The sequence below is a fragment of the Phoenix dactylifera genome, chromosome 3, assembly GCF_051530095.1.
Source record: "Phoenix dactylifera cultivar Ajwa chromosome 3, Ajwa_hap1_PhDact_Kaust_v1.1, whole genome shotgun sequence".
NCBI classification, from domain to species: Eukaryota; Viridiplantae; Streptophyta; class Magnoliopsida; order Arecales; family Arecaceae; genus Phoenix; species Phoenix dactylifera.
The window spans coordinates 29,273,159-29,296,140 of NC_143192.1; the positions used below are offsets into that span (position 1 = coordinate 29,273,159).

The window sequence follows — 22,982 nt, forward strand, 5'->3', positions numbered from 1 at the left end:
TGGCTTCAGCCCAAAAGTACTTTGGAAGATTTGACTCACACAACATTGTGCGTGCCATTTCTGCCAAGATCCTATTTTTTCTTTCAACAACCCTATTTTGTTGAGGCATTCTAGGTGCTGAAAATTGATGTGAAATACCATTTTTATTATAAAATTCTTCAAAATGTTGATTTTCAAATTCAGTTTCATGATCACTTCGAATTGCAACTAAGGTAAGCTTCTTTTCAGTTATAATATTTTTATAATATTTCAGGAATGCTGAAAATACTTCATTCTTATGTGCAAAAAATGAAACCCATGTATACTTGAGAAATCATCTACTATAACTAGTCCATATTTTTTTCCTCCTAGGCTTGTAGTTCTAGTAGGTCTAAATAGATCCATGTGTATGAGTTCAAAAGGCCTAGTGGTTGATACTACATTTTTGGATTTGAAGGATGATTTTGTTTGCTTTCCTAATGTGCATGGTCCACAGATTTTGTCCTTTTCAAAAATCAATTTTGGCACATCTTTTATCAAGTCCTTTTTAACTAGTTTTGATATTAGATCCATACTAGCGTGTCCTAGTCTACGATGCCAAAGCCAACTTGTTTCATTTCTCTTTTCTTCATTAGTAATTAAACATAATCCATTTTTCTTGGCTAAGTCATGAATATCTACCATATAAATATTTCCATGCCTATGTCCCATAAGTACAATGCTATTATCCTTAGGATTAGTGATTATGCATACCGAGGCTTCAAATGTGACCTTGAGATCTTTATCACAAAATTGACTTATGCTAAGTAAGTTATGTTTCAACCCATTAACTAATAAAACATTTTCTATAAAAGTGGATGGAGTGATACGAATTTTATCCTTTCCAATGATAAATCCTTTTCCATTGTCTCCATAGGTTACCACTCCACCCTCCTTAGATTGCAAAGTGATGAATTGCTCTATGTCACTTGTCATGTGTCTTGAACAGCCGCTATCTAGATACCATCGTCTATCTCTTCTATTGGATGTAAGACACTCCTGCAATCAAAGTCAAGGATATACTTTAGGTACCCAAACTATGTTGGGTCCTTTAGGGTTAGTCTTTAATGTTCTTTTTGGAACTCAAATTTTCTTGTATTTTAGCTTGCCTTTATCATTTGATTTGTTATAGCTGAATTTCCTAAAATTGCATTCATATGCTTTGTGTCCTATTTTATTGCAGCAATAACAGATTGTATTTTCATTTTTGGCTTTAACAAATATGTTCTTTAAATATTTTTGCTTTCTATTCGTTTTGTATCCTAATTCTGCTTTATCATAAACAGCTTTTTGATTATCAAGAATCATATTTAATTTGGTTGAGCTAAGTGTGAATTTGTCTACTAAGAATTTATATTTTTCTGCATCTTCTTTTAGCTTAATGTTTTCAGTAGCTAGATTTTTAGTTTCATTGATAAACTTCCTACTTAGTGTTTCATAGTCATTAGATATTTTTAGCTTTTCTTTCACAAGAGATTGGTTTTCATCTTTTAGAATTTTATTCTTACTGATAAGCTTCTTGTGCTCTTCCATAAGATCTAAAAATGCATCGTATAATTCTTCTATTGTAAAATCACATTCAAGTTCAGAATCTACTTCATCATCATTTGCCATGTAGCAAATTTGGGCCGTTTCTTGTTGATCTTCCTCTTCTGAACTTGATTTCTCACTTTCACTCCATTCAGCCATGAGGATCTTCTTCTTAAGTTTTTTTACCATCCATTTCAATTCCGGACAATATATCTTGAAATGCCCGGGCTTGTTACACTCATAGCAAATTAGTGTTTTCCTTTCTTTTTCTTTTTTCTTACCCTTTTCCTTGCTCGAGCTACCTTTGAGGAAGGGCTTCCTCTTATAAAATTTCTTCTTTCCTCTCATAAATTTTCTGAATTTTTTTGCAAGCATGGCCATTCCTTCTTCATCATATTCCTCCTCATCATCAGATTCCTCTAATTCAAGATCATGTTTTGGAGTTGTACACTTCAAGGCAATGATTTTCTTCTTCTTGACCTCTTCTTCTGAATTTTGCTTCATGGTCAACCCATCGGTCATGAGTGATCCTAGAAGCTCAATTGTAGTGTGTTGAGGTCCTTTGCCTCTTGAATTATGGTTACCTTGGCCTCCCAAACTCTTGGTAGAGACCTGAAAATTTTTCGCACCAATTCAGAGTTAGTATAAGATTTTTCTAAACTCTTTAATCCATTTATAATTTCCATGAATCTAGTGAACATTTCAGTTATGGATTCTGTGGACTCCATTTTAAACAATTCATATCTATGTACTAGCATATTTATCTTGGATTCTTTAACTTGATTAGTTTCTTTATATGTGACCTCTAGTTTATCCCAAATTTCTTTGACGGATGTACATGTTGATATTCTATTGAATTCATTTACATATAGTGAGCAGTAAAGTACATTAATTGCTTTAGCATTCAATTGTGCTAGTTTTCTATCATTATCATTCCAATCCATTTCAGGTTTGGAAATGATTGTGCCCTCTAAACTGATTGTGGGTGTGTGTGATCCTCTAGTTATGATACTCCACAAGTCATAATCTAGAGCTTGTATGAATATTCTCATCCTAGCTTTCCAATATGTGTAATTAGTGCCATTAAACAAAGGAGGTCTATTTGTAGATTGCCCCTCACTCATAGAACATTCTACTTGGGTTGTCATGATTGATGAGAGCACAAAAGTGCGATCTACACATCACTTAAATTGGTACTATTGCTAACAAATAATAATAAAAGTGCTATATTAATATTATATTTTTGTTGGATGCAGTTGATCGTAAATCAGAGTTAAGATGCGTATTTGGTACAGATTGGGATGATGCATAACCCCGAACCTGATCATGCTGGAGCATAATTAATCTGATCAAGTACACTTGCACTCGAGCAACACTTGGCAGTCATCTGGAGGCACCGCATAATGGATTCGCCAAGGGTCTAGTTTCCTCATCCAAGAGGATCCAAAAGCCCGTGGGGTTCACAGCAGCGGATCCGTGATCCATCTGCGCTTCCTAGCATCCCATGCATCCGAACCAGCTTTCCGGACTCGCATCAGACGCCCCATTCATCGCGATCCGGCTGTTCGCATCTTCGGCATCCATCTTCGCTGCATCCGTCTTCACCGCGTACATCTTCTCCCATGATTCGGCCGCGATCACCTCCCAGCCTTCTCAGCCTTCTTCCCAGCCGTGATCCATGGCATCTGTCCACTTCTCTCGAGCCCCAGCCGTTCGTGAGCTTCCACCCAGCCATTTGCCGCGTCTGCATCCCAAAACACCCAACCGACCGTGCCATCCGCCTCTTCTTCCGTCCGCGATCCCATTCCTTCTTTCGGAGTCCTCGTCTTAGCCGAGATCAGCGCCCATTCCTCCAATGATGCATCCATTCCGTGTGGCCAACTTCCGAAGACAGCGCCCAAGATCACCTCCCGGATCCATGATTTGATCTTCCGTTACCATCTTCAGCCAGCATCCACTCCTCCTCACGCCTCTTCCGCAATTCAAGCACTCTCTCGACGTCACAGCCGGATCCGGCGACCGGGCATCCCGCGGCCAGCTGAGATGGGCATCCCGGACGACCTCCTCCTCCCAACAAAATTCCAGCATCTTTAGTTTGGAAATTTTGGTTTTAATTTGTGAGGAAATCTTGTTTTTGGGGAGGTTTTCATTGTATAAAATAGGGGAGGGGTCGGCTGGGAGGTTGTCCTTCATTCCCACACAAAAACGGGAGAGCTCTCATTTGGGGAAGAAGAAGATAGCCGTTCGGTCGAAGAGGAGAAATGGGGAGGTGACTCTGTTTTCACAAGAGAGAAGGGACGAAAGAAAGGGAAACAGGGTATGCCCTGTTTCCGAAAGGGAAAAGAAAAAAAAAATATATAAAAGAGGAGGCTGCTTTTGTAATGGGAGGCTAATTCCTTTGGTCAAGGGTGATGGAAGAACCCTTGACAATTTGCTTACTTCAAGTAAATTCTGAACGATTATTCTCTTTGATTTACATCTATTATATGCTCTTGATTATTGCATACTTATTTATTAGATAGATCTTGTATGGTTTATATTTATTGATGCATGGATTGTTTCGATTTTTGATTTGTCGTAGACGTAACCGGCACGATAAATACTTAAATGTTGAATTCATATTTTCAAAGTATATATCCCATGCTTAGAACTATTATATCTAATTAATTCTTAATCAAGAATCGCAAAATTTAATTGTTGAAAATAGCATTATCAAGGGGGATCCAGATCCCTAGCCTTATCTATATTCTTGAACTTTGTTTAATTACCGATTATTCTCTGCTTTTGATTTCTGAAAGTCAACTAAAAATTACATCTAAAATTACGATGATAATACCTATACCATTCCCTGAGGATTCGACCTCAGATTTTCGAGTTTTACTACTTGCTCAATTCTCCTGCACTTGGGAGATTAGTTTCGCGAAAGCATTTTTGCGAATCCATCAAGTTTTTGGCGCCGTTGCCGGGAAATGGCTGAGTGATTAGTATAATTTTAGATTTAATTTTTACCTTAGTAGTTAGTATTTTTCTTTTGAAAAAAAATAAAAATAAATCTTTACTACTATTTTTAATTTCCTGTACAGTTTGCATCAAACTTGATATCATAGAAATTAGCCATCTGATTTGACTCAAATTTGGTCAGCTAGTGCAAGACACATTGTTCGATAATCTGAACGGTCTAATTGACATTCTGACATTTTTAAGACCATCAGATTAATACGAAATCTTGCTGCTTTCTATTTTAAATTTTCTGTATTTAATTTTTTTTTTAGAATCAGAATTTTATTGTTATCATATCTCATTAACCCTTGTTGCTAATTGAAAATTTAGAAAAAAAAACTTTAAGAAAAGATAAAGGGTAATTATTCAAAAATTAAAAAAAAAGAGAAAAAATCTAAAATTTCAAATTTCAAATTTCAAATTTCAGAATTCAAATTTCAAACTTCAACTCATAAAATTAAAAAAAATAAATAAATAATTTGCTTGATCACCTATTCAATGAAATTTAATGTCATGTCATAAAACATTAAAAAAAAAATCTCTTGATTGTTGCATACAGTATAAGGCATCAGCATAAAATATTCTAAGGGCTGAACCCATTTAAAAAGATAAGGTCGGGATTTCATCACTCGTCCTTAGCCCAAAAATCACCCCAGTGCATAAATATCCTAAGCTTAGCTAAAATCAACTAGACGTTGGCCCCTAAGGTCATTCGAGCTCAATAGGACGAAGACCACCGAAAGTTGCACCAATTTCGCTCTGTGGCTTAGTTGATGTCTAGGCAAGCTTTGTCTCTATAAGGAAGACAGTTCATCTGTTCGAGGCAAGCGGATTTTAAGTGGGACCTTTGCAAATGCATCGTGACCCCTCCACTTACCTGGGAGCTTACCTGGTCAACTCGGTTCATTAGACCAGATTGGAGGCTTAGGTGTCCTCTTCAAACCAGTTAGGAGCTGTCTAGAAATTTTAGAAAAACATTAGAAATTGAGGTGTAATGTTTTGTTGCATGTTTGATTGTGAATAGATTTTTGTTTTAGGGTGTTGTTTTAGGATATCTTTAGTTGGTACTTACATTTATTTTTATTTTTTTTAAAAAAAAGAGAGGAAAATATTTTGCATGCTAAAGTGGAATAGGGACGACACCGGTCGATTAAGTCGTACAACTTTAAATCATCCCTTAGGACACATCCTTGAAATTTCTTCGCAGTATCTCACACCTTGTGAGATGGCTGATTTAAATGAAGATGCGGGAAGCCACCACGATCGAGAACGTGAACCCCATGTTATGATCCTAAGACAATACCTACAACCGGGTAGGACTAGTCAGCCTTCATGCATAATTTTTCCTGATAATGTAGGACATTTTGACATCAAACCCGGGGTAATTCAATTGCTGCCCAAGTTTCACGGGTTAGAGTCCGAGAGTCCGTATCTTTGTGGAGTGATTGGTTATAACCCTATTTGATTTTGATGAGCACAAAGCCATTGAGTATATTTTATGTTATACTAATGAATTCAATCTAGTATTTCAGGCAAATATTTGTGAATTTATGTTTAAGTGTCTCTAGCTTTGGTTCAATATATTTTGGCTAAGTATGGAACTCAGTTCGAACCAAAGTCTGAAGCTCGAGTCGACTCCGGAAGATTTCGAGTCGACTCCAAGTGGTTCAGATGTCCTGGCACAGGCTCGAGTCGACTCCGGCACACTGCGAGTCGACTCCGACTGAGAACAGACAGCAGGACAGAAAGATGGAACTCGGACCCTATTACCGAGTCGACTCCTAAAGAATTCGAGTCGACTCCGATACTTGCCGAGTCGACCCTCGATAGTTCCGAGTCGACTCCAAGGAGTAACAAGCAGAAAGACAGAGAAGTTGTTTTTGGACTCTGAGAGCCGAGTCGACTCCAGAAGAACTCGAGTCAACTTCAAAGAAAGCAAGAGTCGACTCTCAGAGGAATGCAAGACTAAAAGTCAGAGAGCCAACTTCGGTCTCTGAGAACCGAGTCGACTCCCGTAAAGTCCGAGTGGACTCCGAGGCAGTTCAACTCCAAAAACAGAAGACCAGTTTTTCAGGCTCTGAGAGCCGAGTCGACTCCAAGAGAATCCGAGTCGACTCGAGGAAGTAAACCCGAAAGAAAGATCTCTGGATTCCTGAAACAGAGTCGTCTCCTGATGGCAGAGTCATCTCCGGATATTGGCGAGTCGACTCCAGGGTTGGCCGAGTCGACTCCAGAACGGGACAGCACTTTAATTCAAATCCTGAACAGTGGGCGAGTCGTCTCCAGTAAAGTGTGAGTCGACTCCAGCAACAGCCGAGTCAACTCCAGATCGAGCGAGTCGACTCCGACCCCAACGGATACACTCTCAGGAGTTGCAGAGTGTGCAGAACGGCCACAAAAAGGTGTCTAACGGCTAGTTTTCAAAGTGGACTGCTTAAATAGCCAGAGTAAACAGTAGTAAACATCAAGAGAGCTATTCCATTCAGGAAAAAAAAGGGATTTCCACCTACCAAAGGCTCTTAAGAGTAAATACAAGAGAAAGAAGGAAAAAGCGCATTGAACTCCATCCAACAAACGTTTCCTTCGTATTCAAGGCTCTCCTCTGACATCAGATCATTAGTGCATTCAAAGAGGAGACCCAGAGTTTGAGAAGCCCCTTCTTCCTCTTCCAAAATCTGTTTGAGGGCTTCTAACTCTACATTATTTACATTGTTCATATTTGCCTTTTAAGAAGCTTTTTCTGTACTCTTTACAAACTGTTTTCTTGTTACTTGATTCAATCAGGGGATTGAATCAAGGTTGTTGAGGTTTGTTGGTGAGCCGAAGTTAAAACCAACGGTGTAAGGGTTCGATTGTGATCCCGGAAAAACAATCGGGTGGTTCTAGTCGGTGAGCCTGTGAAAACCGACCGAGTTTATTGTGATCTCGTGAAAACAACAAGTTGGGTTGTGAACTTATAAAACAATCGGCTATAATCCTAGGAATTATAGTGAACTTCCAAGTGAAGCTTGGGGAGTGGACGTAGGAGCAAGGGTTAGCTCCGAACCACTATAAAACCTCTTGTGTTTGTAATTGATTCATTGTCTCTTCCATCTTCTCCACTCACTACAACTAGTAATCTAATTAATCAGCCTGCAATAATATTAATTAGTTACTCATTAAGTTTTAATTAGCAATTATTACTTAAAACCCAATTCACCCCCCCCCTCTTGGGTTGTCTTCTTGGGCAACAAGTGGTATCAGAGCAGGAGCTCTTCTATCAAAAGAGTAAAAGATCAAAATGACAACCCCTTTTGGATCTTCACTTATTGAGGGACAATCCACCAATAGGCCTCCATTCTTCAATGGAACCGACTACGCATATTGGAAGGCTAGGATAAAAATATTTATCCAAGCCCAAGACTATGAGATTTGAAGTATCATAGTTAATGGACCATACATTCCTTCTATTTTTGTAGATAACATTACTATTCCCAAGCTTGAAAAAGATTGGGATGACAATGATAGAAGGAAGGCACAACTAAATGCCAAAGCAATGAATGTGCTTTATTGTGCCTTAGACCGTAATGAATTCAATAGAGTCTCTACTTGCAGTTCTGCAAAAGAGATATGGGACAGACTTGAAGTGACCCATGAGGGCACGAATCAAGTCAAGGAATCCAAAATAAACATACTAGTTCATAAGTATGAACTATTTAAAATGGATTCTAATGAAACTATCACTTGCATGTTTACTAAATTTACTGATATTGTCAATGGTCTAAAAAGCCTTGGCAAAAGTTATGCTAACAGTGACCTTGTCAGAAAAATTCTTCGATCTTTGCCAAAGTCATGGGAAGCCAAGGTAACGGCAATCCAAGAAGCCAAGGACTTAAACAAGCTGCCACTCGAGGAGCTTCTTGGATCCCTGATGATGCATGAGCTCACAATGAAACAACACAGCGAAGAAGAATCCTCTCATAAGAAAAAGGTAATAGCCCTCAAATCTACTTCTTCTAACAAAGATCCATCTTGCAGTAGCAGCAGCGAAGAAGAAGACAATGAGGGAGATGATGATGAGGCTCTTCTCGTGCGAAAGTTCAGAAAGTTCATCAACCGGAAGAAGTCCTTTCATTAGAGGAGAGGTCCCTCAAATTTCTACAACAAGGACAAAGGTAAAGAAAGGGAAAGTGAGGAAATCGGTTGCTATGAGTGCAAGAAACCGGGACATTTCAGAATCGACTGTCCATTATTGAAGAAGAGCATCAAGCACAAGAAGAAGAAAGCTCTTGTCACCACCCTGACAGACTCCGATTCATCATCATCATCATCGGATGAGGAACAAGAGGAAAAGACCAACTTCTGTTTTATGGCAAATGAAAATGAGGTAACATCTGAAACGCATTTAGATTTTACCTTTGATGAATTGTATGATGCTTTTAATGAACTAATGGATGAATATAAGACAATAAATCTTAAGAATAAAGAACTAAAACTAACTAATCAATCTCACTTCCATAAGTATGATAAATTAATTAAGGACAAGGATTTTATCATTAAAGAAAATTTAGAACTTAAAACAAGCAACCAAATGTTAATTCAAAAAACTAATACCTTAATTAAAGATAACGAAAAACTAACCAAGAAAATTTCAGAACTTAAAAACGGTAAACAAACTTTAAAAGATAATCTCACAAAAGACTTAAACATACTAAAAACAGAAAAATAAAAGCTAACACAAGAGCTTGAAAAATACAAACCTATTGTTGAAAAGTTTACATATAGTTCTGAAAAATTGGAAATGATACTTAACAATCAACGAGCTGTGTTTAATAAAGCTGGTTTAGGGTATAAACCTAATAATAAGCAAAAGCTCCTTAAAAATTTCTTTGTGAAAGCAGGGAAAAGTAAAACTAAGAATATAACCTATTTTTGCTGTGGAAAAGTAGGACATAAAGCTAATGTGTGTGACCATAGGAAAGCAGAAGCTAAAAGAAAAATTAAAAAGGTTTGGGTTCCAAAAGGAACCAACATTACTAACCTTGAAGGACCCAAGAAAACTTGGGTACCTAAAATTGTATGATTTCCTTGTGTAGGAGTGTCTTGCAGCCAAAGTCGACAAAAACTGTTGGTATTTGGATAGTGGCTGCTCAAGACACATGACGGGTGATAAGGAGCAATTCTTCACCTTAGAGCCTAAGAAGGGAGGTGCTGTGATATTTGGAGACAATAACCAAGGTCACATCGTTGGTATAGGTAAAGTACAAATCACCTCTTCAACCTTCGTTGATAATGTACGATTTGTAGATGGTCTTAAGCATAACCTACTTAGCGTTAGTCAATTATGTGATAGAGGTTTTGATGTTTTGTTTAAGCCATCTTTATGCATCATAACCAACTCAATTGATAATAGATTAGTATTTAAAGGAATTAGACGTGGTAACGTCTATGTAGTAGATCTTGAAGACCTTGCTAAAAACAGTCCTTGCTTAGTAGCTAGTGATACTAAGGTTGATGATGCAAGTTGGTTATGGCACCGTAAATTAGGTCATGCAAGTATGGATACAATATCTAAGTTAGTTAAAAGAGATTCTGTAATAGGTTTGCCAAAACTAAAATTTGAGAAAAATAAAATTTGTGAAGCATGTCAATATGGCAAACAATCTAGGAGCTCTTTTAAATCCATAAATTGTGTCTCTATCTCTAGACCTCTTGAACTACTACACATGGAACTATTTGGACCAACTAGAACCACAAGTCTTAGTGGAAACAAATATGGTCTTGTTATTGTAGATGATTTTTCTAGATATACTTGGATCATGCTTTTAGCTCATAAAGATGAAGTATTTTCTGTATTTAAGAAATTTCATAAGAAAGTAACTAATGCAAGAAATGCTTCAGTCATAGCTATTAGAAGTGATCATGGAACGGAATTTGAAAATCATCTATTTGATGAATTCTGTAGTAAAAAGGGAATAACTCATAATTTCTCTGCACCTAGGACACCACAACAAAATGGAGTTGTGGAAAGAAAAAATAGAACCCTAGAGAAAATGGCTAAAACCATGTTGTGTGAAAGTAACCTCCCTAAGTATTTTTGGGAAAAAGCCATTAACACATCATGTCATATATTAAATAGAGTTTTATTGAGACCAATTATAAAGAAAACACCTTATGAACTTTGGAGAGATAGAAAGCTCAAAGTAAACTATTTTCATATTTTTGGGTGTAGATGTTTCATTCATAATAATGGCAAAGATAACTTAGGTAAATTTGATTCTAAATCTGATGAAGGTATCTTTTTGGGCTATTCTACATCAAGTAAAGCTTATAGAGTCTTCAACAAAAGAATCCTTGTTATTGAAGAGTCTATACATGTTGTTTTTGATGATACTAATGATGTCTCTTCTAGCAAGAGAGTAGCTCTTGATGATGATGCAGGAATACTTAAGAAAAAGATAGATGATATGACATTACAAGAGGATGAACCGAAGCAAAGTGGAGAAACCTCAACAAGCCAAGAGGTAATTGATGATCATGGGCTTACAAAGGCTTGGAGGTATGCATACGGTCACCCTAAAGAATTAATATTAGATGATCCATCACAACCTATTAGAACTAGAGCTTCTCTTAGGAACTTAAATAATCACCTAACTTTTTGTTTCACACTTAGAACCTAAAAACATTGGAGAAGCTGAAAATGATGTAAATTGGATAAATGCTATGCAAGAGGAACTAAACCAATTTACTAGAAACAAGGTATGGAATTTAGTAGAAAGACCCGTTGAATACTCAATAATAGGAACTAAATGGATATATAAAAACAAACTTGATGAAAATGGAGTTGTGGTTGAAACAAGGCTAGACTAGTAGCAAAGGGCTATAATCAAGAAGAAGGTATAGATTTTGATGAAATCTTTGCTCTTGTGGCTAGACTTGAAGCAATTAGATTATTACTAGCATTTGCATGCTCTAAAGACTTCAAACTATTTCAAATGGATGTAAAAAGTGCCTTTTTGAATGGGTATATTAAGGAGGAGGTTTATGTAGAACAACCTCCTGGTTTTGAAAATCATCAATACCCCAATCATGTATATAAACTAAACAAAGCACTTTATGGTCTAAAACAAGCCCCTAGAGCATGGTATGAAAGACTTAGCAAATTTCTATTAGACCATGAATTCTCTAGAGGAAATGTTGATACAACACTGTTTTTAAAGAAGAAAAACAAAGAAATGTTAGTAGTGCAGATTTATGTAGATGATATTATTTTCGGTGCTACTAACAATCACCTCTGCGAAGAATTTGCTGACTTAATGCAGAGTAAATTTGAAATGAGCATGATGGGAGAGCTGAACTATTTTCTCGGGCTCCAAATCAAACAATCTAAAGAGGGATCTTCTTCAATCAAGCTAAATACATCAAGGAGATGCTTAAGAAGTTTGATATGGATGGAAACAAGCCAATCAGCACACCCATGAGCTCATCATGCAAACTAGATAAGGATGAATCAGGTAAATCAATAGATCAAAAGCTGTATAGAGGTATGATAGGCTCTTTACTATATCTTACAGCAAGTAGACCTGATATCATGTTTAGTGTATGCATGTATGCTAGATATCAATCTAATCCTAAGGAATCATATTTAATTGCAGTTAAGAGAATTTTTAAATACCTAATAAGAACAAAAAATATAGGTTTATGGTACTCTAAAAAATCTAGCATAAACTTAATAGGGTATACAGATTCAGACTTTGCTGGTTGTAAACTTGATAGAAAAAGCACCAGCGGGTCATGTCAATTCTTAGGAGAAAATTTAATCTCTTCGTTTAGCAAGAAACAAAACTCGATTGCACTATCTACGGCGGAAGCCGAATATGTCGCTGCCGGAAGTTGTTGTGCTCAAATCTTGTGGATTAAACAACAACTTGAAGATTATGGCATTAAACAAAATAAAATTCCCATAAACTGTGATAATACAAGTGCCATTAATCTAACTAAAAATCCAATTCAGCATTCAAGAACTAAACACATTGAGATAAGACATCACTTCATAAGAGATCATGTACTGAATGGTGATGTGACACTTCAATTTGTTTGTACTGATGATCAACTTGCTGATATATTCACAAAACCTTTGAGTGAAGATCGATTTTGCATACTAAGAAGAGGGTTAGGAGTGATTGATCCATTCTAGTGATACTCTCCTCTATTTCATTGATTTTGAGGATTAGTTTATGTTGAACATAGGATTTCTTATCTATGATCATCAAATCAGTTCTTAAATCCTAGATAAGTCCATAACTCTCTCTTTTGGCACGAAAATAACAAGATTCATGGGTGTGTGCCAGAGTTCGAGTCGACTCGGATACATTTTAGAGTCGGCTCATGGGGGAGTCGACTCGCGCATATTTGGGAGTCGACTCGAGGTCGAGTCGACTCGCGACTTACTGGAGTCGACTCGAGGTCGGAAATCCGATTTTTAACCCTAATCGAAATGTTTATTCATCACTTCTATTCACAGCCGACACTGTTCCAAAACCCTAGAGCCGTCTCTGAACTCGTCTCCGACCCATTCTAGGTCTTCTCCGTCGAGTTTTCCTCCTATTTTCCATGTCCTTCCCCGTTGTTAGGTCAAAAAATGCCTAGGAAGGTCATTGTCCCGAGCCGGAAGAGACCCCTCGCCGCGAGCGGCGCCGAGCGGCGGTCAAAGGCTCGGAACGAACCCGCGAGGCCACCACCTCCGGTTCCTTCCCCGCCTAGGCCGGTTCCCTCGCGTTCGTGCGCCGGGAGGGCAGTCTCCACCGGGAGGAAAGTCAACTTTGACTTCCTCTCCCGGGAAGGCTTCACCCTAGGGCATCGTCTCAGGGTGCAAGGGCTAGAGTTTTTCTGTTCCTTAGACCTCCCAACTTACCCGGGGTTAGTTAGAAAATTTTATGGGACTGTAGCCCGAGGTAGTGGTGGTATCCAGGGAACCGTAGCGGGTGTCCTTGTATTCATCTCGAAGGACTCCATTGCTCAAGTCCTCCATCTTTTCCGAGAAGGGATCTCTCCCAGTCACCCCCTTGATAAGACTGAGGCCCTTACGACAGTATTAGGGAGTCCTCCACAGTCCCCCATAGAGGAGGTGTTCGCAAATCAGCTGTCGGCTGAAATGCGGCTTCTCCTTAGTGTCATCTCTAGGACTCTCTTTCCAAAGACTGGCAGGTTTGACTTTATCTCTGAGAGGGACCTAGCCCTGATGTACCATATACTCCAAGACACTCCTATCAACTTCCCTAAACGTATATACAAATATATCTGTGAACCCCTAGATAAGCCGAGGTTGAGTCTCCCTTACGGTATGCTTTTCACTCTCATCTTTAGGGAGTTAGATGTACCTATTTCTGAGGGGGAACCCTCTCGCTCACTGCGTCACACAGATCGCATGGGTGAGGGAACTCTTCATCGGATGGGATTCCATAAGGTAGGGGGAGTCTGGGTTCGGAAACCATCCACTTCCACACCATCTGATCCTACCACTCATCACTCCCCTAGCCCTGACCATGACCAGGACCACTATACAGATCTTCCCACCTATCCTTCTACCTCTGGTCCTACACATACAGAGCCCTCCACCTCCACTGCCCCATCTTCTCAGCAGCAGCCACTGGAGGTTCGGATATCTTCTGAGCAGCTCCGAGAGTTGCGGCAGGAGATAGTGAGGGATCTGAGAGATGATCTGCTGAGGGAGCTCCGAGGTCATCAGAGTGCTCCCTCCACCGAGTTAGTTCCCTCCCTGGCAGCAGTAGCCGAGATGATTGCGCACATGAGGGAGGAGATATCTAATGTGCGCAGCCTGGTCCAAGCTCAATACTGGAACATAAGTGACATCAAGGACGACACGAAGAAGATGCGAGTCGGCATCAGACTTGAGCTAGGGAGCTAGAGCCAGGGTGCAGAGAGCCTGGCCCAAGCATTGATCTCCAAGTTGGACACCCTTCAGACGAGTGTGGACAACATTTCTTCGATTCAGTCTAGAACCACCTCGGAGATTCTCGAACAACTGGGGAACATCAATGAGGGGTTAAGCATGGTCATCAAACACACTAGACTGAGCAAGGGAGCGACATCCTCCACCACAAAGAAATCCTAGTGTTTTTTGTTCTTTTTACTTTATGATGTACAATCCCTTGAGGACTTCTTTTGATATGTAATTACAATTGTACTCAAATTAGCATCAATACAATGAGTAGACACCTTCTTACAAAACTGTGCAATACTTTTCTGTGTTCTGCGCTTCTTTTTGCTATGATGACAAAAAGGGGGAGAAAATGATATAAAGAAAGAAAACCCTTAAAGCAAAAACGTAATTTGTTCTAAGTGGATTCGATACCTCGAGGCTCATTATCTCTCTGTTGGGGCTCCTAAAGGAGTAATCTCCAGAATCTATTCAAGGGATATTCGGAGATTAATTGAATCATACTCAAGAACAAATTGTCAGACTTTCCCTCTAAAACCAAAAATTTAAGCTCAAAAGCTTCAAGACATTAAAAGAAAATTCAGAGAATCTAAACAAAATTGAATGCATATGTTGAGGGGGAGAATCTGAAATCTTAAGAAAGCAAAATCATTAACTACATATAAGCCAAACAATTGATTGCATGATATGAAGGCTTATATAATTCCAAATGAAAGGGGAAGCTTTAATTTCAGGATTTACTGATCCATACCTTTCAATTCTGGATAGATTAAAATAACCAGACATTTGAATTCATTTCAAAACTTTTACTGAATGACTGAGCAATTCACTTCAAAAATATTCAATGTTTTGTCATCATCAAAAAGGGGGAGATTGTGGAGTGATTGGTTATAACCCTATTTGATTTTGATGAGCACAAAGCCATTGAGTATATTTTATGTTATACTAATGAATTCAATCTAGTGTTTCAGGCAAATATTTGCGAATTTATGTTTAAGTGTCTCTAGCTTTGGTTCAATATATTTTGGCTAAGTATGGAACTCAGTTCGAACCAAAGTCTGAAGCTCGAGTCGACTCCGGAAGATTTCGAGTCGACTCCAAGTGGTTCAGATGTCCTGGCACAGGCTCGAGTCGACTCCGGCACACTGCGAGTCGACTCCGACTGAGAACAGACAGCAGGACAGAAAGATGAAACTCAGACCCTGTTACCGAGTCGACTCCTGAAGAATTCGAGTCGACTCCGATACTTGCCGAGTCGACCCCCGATAGTTCCGAGTCGACTCCAAGGAGTAACAGGCAGAAAGACAGAGAAGTTGTTTTTGGACTCTGAGAGCCGAGTCGACTCCAACGGTTGGCGAGTCGACTCCAAAGAAAGCAAGAGTCGACTCTCAGAGGAATGCAAGACTAAAAGTCAGAGAGCCAACTTCGGTCTCTGAGAGCCGAGTCGACTCCCGCAAAGTCCGAGTCGACTCCGAGGCAGTTCAACTCCAAAAACAGAAGACCAGTTTTTCAGGCTCTGAGAGCCGAGTCGACTCCAAGAGAATCCGAGTCGACTCGAGGAAGTAAACCCGAAAGAAAGATCTCTGGATTTCTGAAACAGAGTCGTCTCCTGATGGCAGAGTCATCTCCGGATATTGGCGAGTCGACTCCAGGGTTGGCCGAGTCGACTCCAGAACGGGACAGCATTTTAATTCAAATCCTGAACAGTGGGCGAGTCGTCTCCAGTAAAGTGTGAGTCAACTCCAGCAACAGCCGAGTCGACTCCAGATCGAGCGAGTCGACTCCGACCCTAACGGATACACTGTCAGGAGTTGCAGAGTGTGCAGAACGGCCACAAAAAGGTGTCTAACGGCTAGTTTTCAAAGTGGACTGCTTAAATAGCCAGAGTAAACAGTTGTAAACATCAAAAGAGCTATTCCATTCAGAAAAAAAAGGAATTTCCACCTACCAAAGGCTCTTAAGAGTAAATACAAGAGAAAGAAGGAAAAAGCGCATTGAACTCCATCCAACAAACGTTTCCTTCGCATTCAAGGCTCTCCTCTGACATCAGATCATTAGTGCATTCAAAGAGGAGACCCAGAGTTCGAAAAGGCCCTTCTTCCTCTTCCAAAATCTGTTTGAGGGCTCTAACTCTACATTATTTATATTGTTCATATTTGCCTTTTAAGAAGCTTTTTTTGTACTCTTTACAAACTGTTTTTTTGTTACTTGATTCAATCAGGGGATTGAATCAAGGTTGTTGAGGTTTGTTGGTAAGCCAAAGTTAAAACCAACGGTGTAAGGGTTCGATTGTGATCCCGGAAAAACAATCGGGTGGTTCTAGTCGGTGAGCCTGTGAAAACCGACCGAGTTCGTTGTGATCTCGTGAAAACAACAAGTTGGGTTGTGAACTTGTAAAACAACCGGCTGTAATCCTAGGGATTATAGTGAACTCCCAAGTGAAGCTTGGGGAGTGGACGTAGGAGCAAGGGTTAGCTCCGAACCACTATAAAACCTCTTGTGTTTGTAATTGATTCATTGTCTCTTCCATCCTCTCCACTCACTACAACTAGTAATCTAATTAATCAGCCTGCAATAATATTAATTAGTTACTCATTAAGTTTTAATTAGCAATTATTACTTAAAACCCAATTCACCCCCCCCTCTTGGGTTGTCTTCTTGGGCAACAATCTTCATTTAAAGGATTTTGAAGAATTGAGCATTACATTTAGAGTGCCAAACGTCACCGAGGATGTCCTCAAGTTGACATTGTTTCCTTTCTCTCTAAAAGATAAGGTCAAAACATGGCTAAACTCTTTGCGACCTAGATCAATAAGAACTTGGCAAGATATGCAGAGAGAATTTTTAAAGAAGTTCTTCCCCACACAAAGGACCAACTTTTTGAAAAGACATATCAGCAATTTCCAACAAAAAGATAATGAAACATTTTATGAATGTTGGGAAAGATTTAAAGACCTTCTTCTCTCATGCCCTCATCACGGATTCGAAACTTGGAGAACCATTAGCTTCTTTTATAAAGGTTTATCTCCACAGTTGAAATAGTTTGTAGAGACCATGTGCAATGGTAGATTTTTAGAAAAACACCCTGACGAAGCGTGGGAGTATTTGGATTCCCTTGCGGAGACTGCCCAACTTTGGGATAACGGGGATAGAAACAACGAGTCTTTGCCTAAGCCTACTAGCTCTGTACAGGGAGGCCTTTACAACCTCAAAACTGAGGATGATCTTCATGCTAAAACGGCAGCCCTTACTAGGAAGTTAGAAGAAATTGAGCTTAGGAAGGTTGAGCCAGTCAAGACTATAGAGCTTAGAAACGAGTGTTGTGGTATCTGCGATATGTCGGATCATACTACTACAAATTGCCCCACCATACCGGCATTCAAAGAAGTCTTGCACGATCAAGCAAATGCTATGAACTCCTACCAAAAGCCTTATAACGATCCATACTCGAATACCTATAACCCTGGTTGGAAGAATCATCCAAATTTTAGGTGGAGAAACGATCATCCTCAACAGTCACACCATTCAGCTCCTCCACCTGCACATCCTGCTTTTGCATCACCACCCTCCCAAAAGCCGAATATCGAGGACACCTTGCAATCTATACAAACTTTTCTACAAGGTCAAGCTAATATCAATGCTCAAAATACTCGAAATTTTGAAGATATAAGGAACCAATTGTCAATGTTGACTACCGTCCTAAGTACCCAAGAGAAGGGTAAGCTTCCAGCTCAACCCTAACCTAACCCACAAATGCACGGTAGTAATAATACGGCTCCTTCTAGTTTGCATACAGAACATGCAAAGAGCATCATAACTTTGCGTAATGGAAAAGTCATTGATCAGACCGCCCCATTGAGACCGCAGGTCACTTCTAATTCTGATGCTCCCAAAGTCGATGAAAGGGACAAAGAAGAAGTTGAGGTCCCAACTTCTACCGAGAAAGTTGAATGTCCTTTTCTTCCACCTTTTCCACAACGGTTAAAGCCGTTGCAAAAGCTCGAACCTAATTCTGAAATTCTTGAGCTTTTCAAGCAAGTAAAGATCAGCATACCTCTTCTTGATGCAATCAAACAAGTACCCTCATATGCCAAATTTTTGAAGGACTTGTGTACTGTCAAGCGTCGATTAAATGTTAAGAAGAAAGCATTTTTAACTAAAAATGTGAGTGCTATTTTGCAGCACAACATTCTCCCTAAATTTAAGGATCCAGGTTGCCCAACCATCTCATGCATCATAGGCAACTTTAGGATAGAGCGAGCATTATTAGATTTAGGGGCAAGTGTGAATTTGTTGCCATATTCTGTATATGAGCAACTTGGTTTATGTGAGTTGAAGCCAACCTCCGTCACTTTGCAATTAGCTGACAGGTCAGTTAAAATTCCAAGGGGGATTATCGAGGATGTATTAGTCCAAGTAGACAAGTTCTACTTTCCTGTCGATTTTATCGTATTGGACACACATCCGGCTTCGAACTCACAATCTTAGATTCCAGTCATTTTAGGACGTCCATTCCTTGCAACTTCTAATGCATTGATTAATTGTAGGAATGGCGTCATGAAGCTTTCTTTTGGTAACATGACCTTAGAACTGAACATTTTTAATGTGTGCAAACAACCTAATGATCCCGAAGAGAGTAAGGAGGTTGATTGGGTTGAAACCATTGCAGAAGAATATTTGTTAGCTAAAGCAATTAACGACCCATCTGATGATAGCTTAATTGATTGGTGTCCTAATGGCACCAATGATGATGATTTGTCAGTCACACCTATTGTGGATAGTTTGGATATCAAGATGATCAATGGGTGGAGACTGAAAGTAGGGGAATTTGAGAGGTTGTCGCCTCAAGAGGCAAAAATAGTACCATCCCATGAGCAAGCACCCAAGCTCGAATTGAAACCCTTACCAAAGGAACTTAAGTATGCTTTTCTTGGATCCGAAGATACTTTTTCTGTAATCATCTCGTCTGGACTTGATCATACCCAAGAAAAAAAATTAGTTGGTATTCTAAAGAATCATAAAGAAGCCTTAGGGTGGTCTATTGCCGACTTGAAGGGGATTAGCCCCTTAATCTGTACGCACCGGATATATTTGGAGGACAATGCCAAAACCACAAGGCAAATACAACGAAGGTTGAATCCTACGATAAGAGATGTGGTTAAGGCAGAAGTCCTCAAGTTGCTTGACGTGGGTATTATTTACCAAATTTCCGACAGCAAGTGGGTAAGCCCTACTCAAGTCGTTCCTAAGAAGTCGGGTTTGACGGTGGTAGAAAATGAACAAGGTGAACTAGTTCCAACTCGTGTCCCGACGAGTTGGCGCATGTGTGTTGACTACCGAAAGCTGAATTTGGTCACACGAAAGGATCACTTTCCTCTACCCTTCCTAGACCAAGTGTTGGAGAGAGTTGCAGGGCATGATTTCTATTATTTTCTCGATGGCTATTCGGGATATTATCAAATTAAAATTTCACCAGAAGATCAAGAGAAGACTACCTTCACTTATCCTTTTGGCACATTTGCTTTCCGACGAATGCCATTTGGGTTGTGTAATGCACCCGCAACATTCCAAAGATGCATGCTCAGCATTTTTGAAGACATGAACGAAAAATTTTTAGAAGTGTTCATGGACGACTTCTCCATTTTTGGCGACTCATTTGATAATTGCCTTTCACATTTACAAGCAGTCTTAGCTCGATGTATGGAGAAGAATTTGATACTGAATTGGGAAAAATGCCACTTCATGGTGCCAAAAGGAATTATTTTAGGACATATTGTTTCATCGAAGGGCATGGAAGTAGATAGAGCTAAGACTGATTTAATTGCTAAGCTACCTGCACCCAAGATGATTAGAGATGTTAGATCATTTTTGGGTCATCCCGGATTTTGTAGGAGGTTCATCAAGGACTTTAGTATCATAGCTCGACCATTATGTAACCTCCTATCCCTTGATACACCGTTCAATTGGACTGAAACCTGTCAGGAGGCATTCGAAAAGTTGAAGTCTATGATTAGCACTGCACCCATCGTGCGACCACCCGATTGGTCATTACCTTTTGAGATTATGTGCGATGCTAGCGACTATGCGATAGGAGCTGTCCTAGGACAACGCAAGGATAATAAGCCATATGTCATTTACTATGCAAGCAAAACCTTAAACGATGCTCAAATGAATTACACCACCACCGAGAAGAAATTGCTTGCAGTAGTATTTGCCTTAGATAAATTTCGTTCTTATATCCTTGGTGCTCCTATTGTTATCTTCACGGATCATGCAGCACTAAAATATTTGCTAGATAAGAAAGAGGCAAAACCACGCCTAATACGATGGATACTTCTACTCCAAGAATTTGACATCACCATCAAAGATAAAAAGGGAGTAGAAAATGTGGTTGCTGACCATTTATCACGGCTAGTTTTTCATCATTCGGTGCCATAGTTTTCTATTAAAGACTCATTTCCTGAAGAGCAGTTGTTTGCACTCTCTACTGTGCCATGGTACGCTGACATTGTAAATTTTCTTGCTACAAACCGGATTCCAGAGCATTGGGGGTCGACAGATAGAAAAATTTTCTTGCGCGAAGTAAAGAATTATTACTATGACGAACCCTACTTATTTAAATATTGCAATGATCAAATCTTTAAACGATGCATACCGGATCATGATATACAAAGCATACTTTCTTTCTGCCACACTGATGCTTGCGGTGGACACTTTGCCTCTAAGAAAACTGTTGCAAAAGTTTTGCAATGTGGTTTCTATTGGCCCACTATGTTCAAAGATGCCCACGAGTTCTGCAGGACATGTGATCCATGTCAACGTATTGGAAGTCTAACTCGTAGGCAAATGATTACTCTTCAACCCATTACTATTATCGAAATTTTTGATTGTTGGGGCATCGATTTTATGGGCCCATTCCCACCATCTTTTGGATATGAATACATTTTAGTTGGTATCGAGTATGTGTCCAAATAGGTAGAAGCTGTCGCTTGTAGGACCAATGATCACAAACCTGTCCTGAAGTTTTTAAAAGAAAATATTTTTTCACGATTTGGGATGCCTAAGGTTATAATTAGTGACGGTGGAAAACACTTTTGTAATAAGCCTTTCGAGACCTTATTGAAAAAGTATGGTGTCACCCATAGAGTTGCTACCCCAAATCATCCGCAAACTAGTGGCCAGGTAGAGTTAGCCAATAGGGAGATTAAGCGTATTTTAGAGAAAATGGTGAACCCATCACGGAAAGATTGGTCCTTGAAACTATCAGATGCATTATGGGCTTATCGTACTGCATACAAAACCATTCTTGGCATGTCTCCCTACCGGCTAGTCCACGGAAAATCATGTCATCTGCCTGTAGAAATAGAGCATAAATCGTATTGGGCAATTAGAAAATTGAATTTTGATTTACATGATGCCGGTCCAGCTAGAAAATTGTAATTGAAAGAGCTTAATGAGATTCGCAGAGATGCTTATGACAATGCTAAAATTTGCAAAGAACGAATGAAGATCTTACAAGATAAATCAATTTTGAAAAAATCTTTTGAACCTTTGCAAAAAGTTCTTTTATATGATTCCCGCTTACATCTGTTTCCTGGTAAGTTGCGATCAAGATGGACAGGTCCCTACATTATAAAAATTATTTTTCCACATGGGGCGGTTGAGATTGAGAATCCACGGGATGTTAAAATTTTTAAGGTAAATGGACACAGGTTAAAACCTTTTCTTGAGAATTTTGCAGATGAAGAGGACTCCTTTTCCTTGGAGGAGCCTTCTTATGACTGAATATGAAGGCAAAGGTGTTGGAACCCCGCCCATGCCGCTGATAATTCAAAACAAAATCAGATGGCAGCGGAATCGGCATGTGCGGGATCGACGTTCATCTCATGAACGTTGTTTCATGAACCGTTCGTAGTTAGATAAGGATTAAAACTTTTAAAACCTTTAGGAAGATCAGATCTTCACCTTGTGCGGGTAGATGATCACCGCAAACTGAAGTTCGTGGTTTTGGAATAAAGTTCGCTTGAAGCCGTTTAAGTGTCCGGCCTCTACGGGTATCCACACGAAGTAGAGGACCAATCAAGGTTTCCTTGTCTCCCCGGGGTGCTAGCTCCCTTGCAGAGACTTCTTTTGGTGGCTGATCTCCTCCCTTTTGATCAACTCTTGATTGTGCTTGGGAGGAGGAAGAAGAAGGATGAAGATCAGAGAAGGATCAAAAGCCCCTGCAGCCTTCTTTCTTTTCCTGCGTTGGAAGGAGGAAGAGAGGAGGAGAAGGCCGCCTATGGCTTCTTCTTTTCTTCCCTTTGCTTGCAGCTGAACCAAGGAGGGGAGAGGGGTGGCCACGGCTTGGAGGAAGAGAGCTTCACCTTTATTAGGGCGCCGGCCCCTTTGCTCCCTTTTTATAGCCATCTAGGGCTCCTACAATTTAGGAGCCCTAGACTACTTTCCAAAGAGGGGGCGCCGGCCCCCTCTCTTCATGCCGCACCAAGTAAAA

The 22,982-nt window shown here is 39.6% G+C and overlaps 1 non-coding gene across 1 annotated transcript; it reads right to left on the reverse strand.

Moving 5' to 3' along the window:
* Nucleotides 1–17,363: 17,363 nt before the first annotated feature.
* Nucleotides 17,364–17,472, reverse strand: LOC149768023 (small nucleolar RNA R71). The gene has a single exon (XR_016400117.1). It is a non-coding gene; the product is annotated as a small nucleolar RNA R71 (small nucleolar RNA).
* Between the last annotated feature and the right edge of the window lie 5,510 nt (nt 17,473–22,982).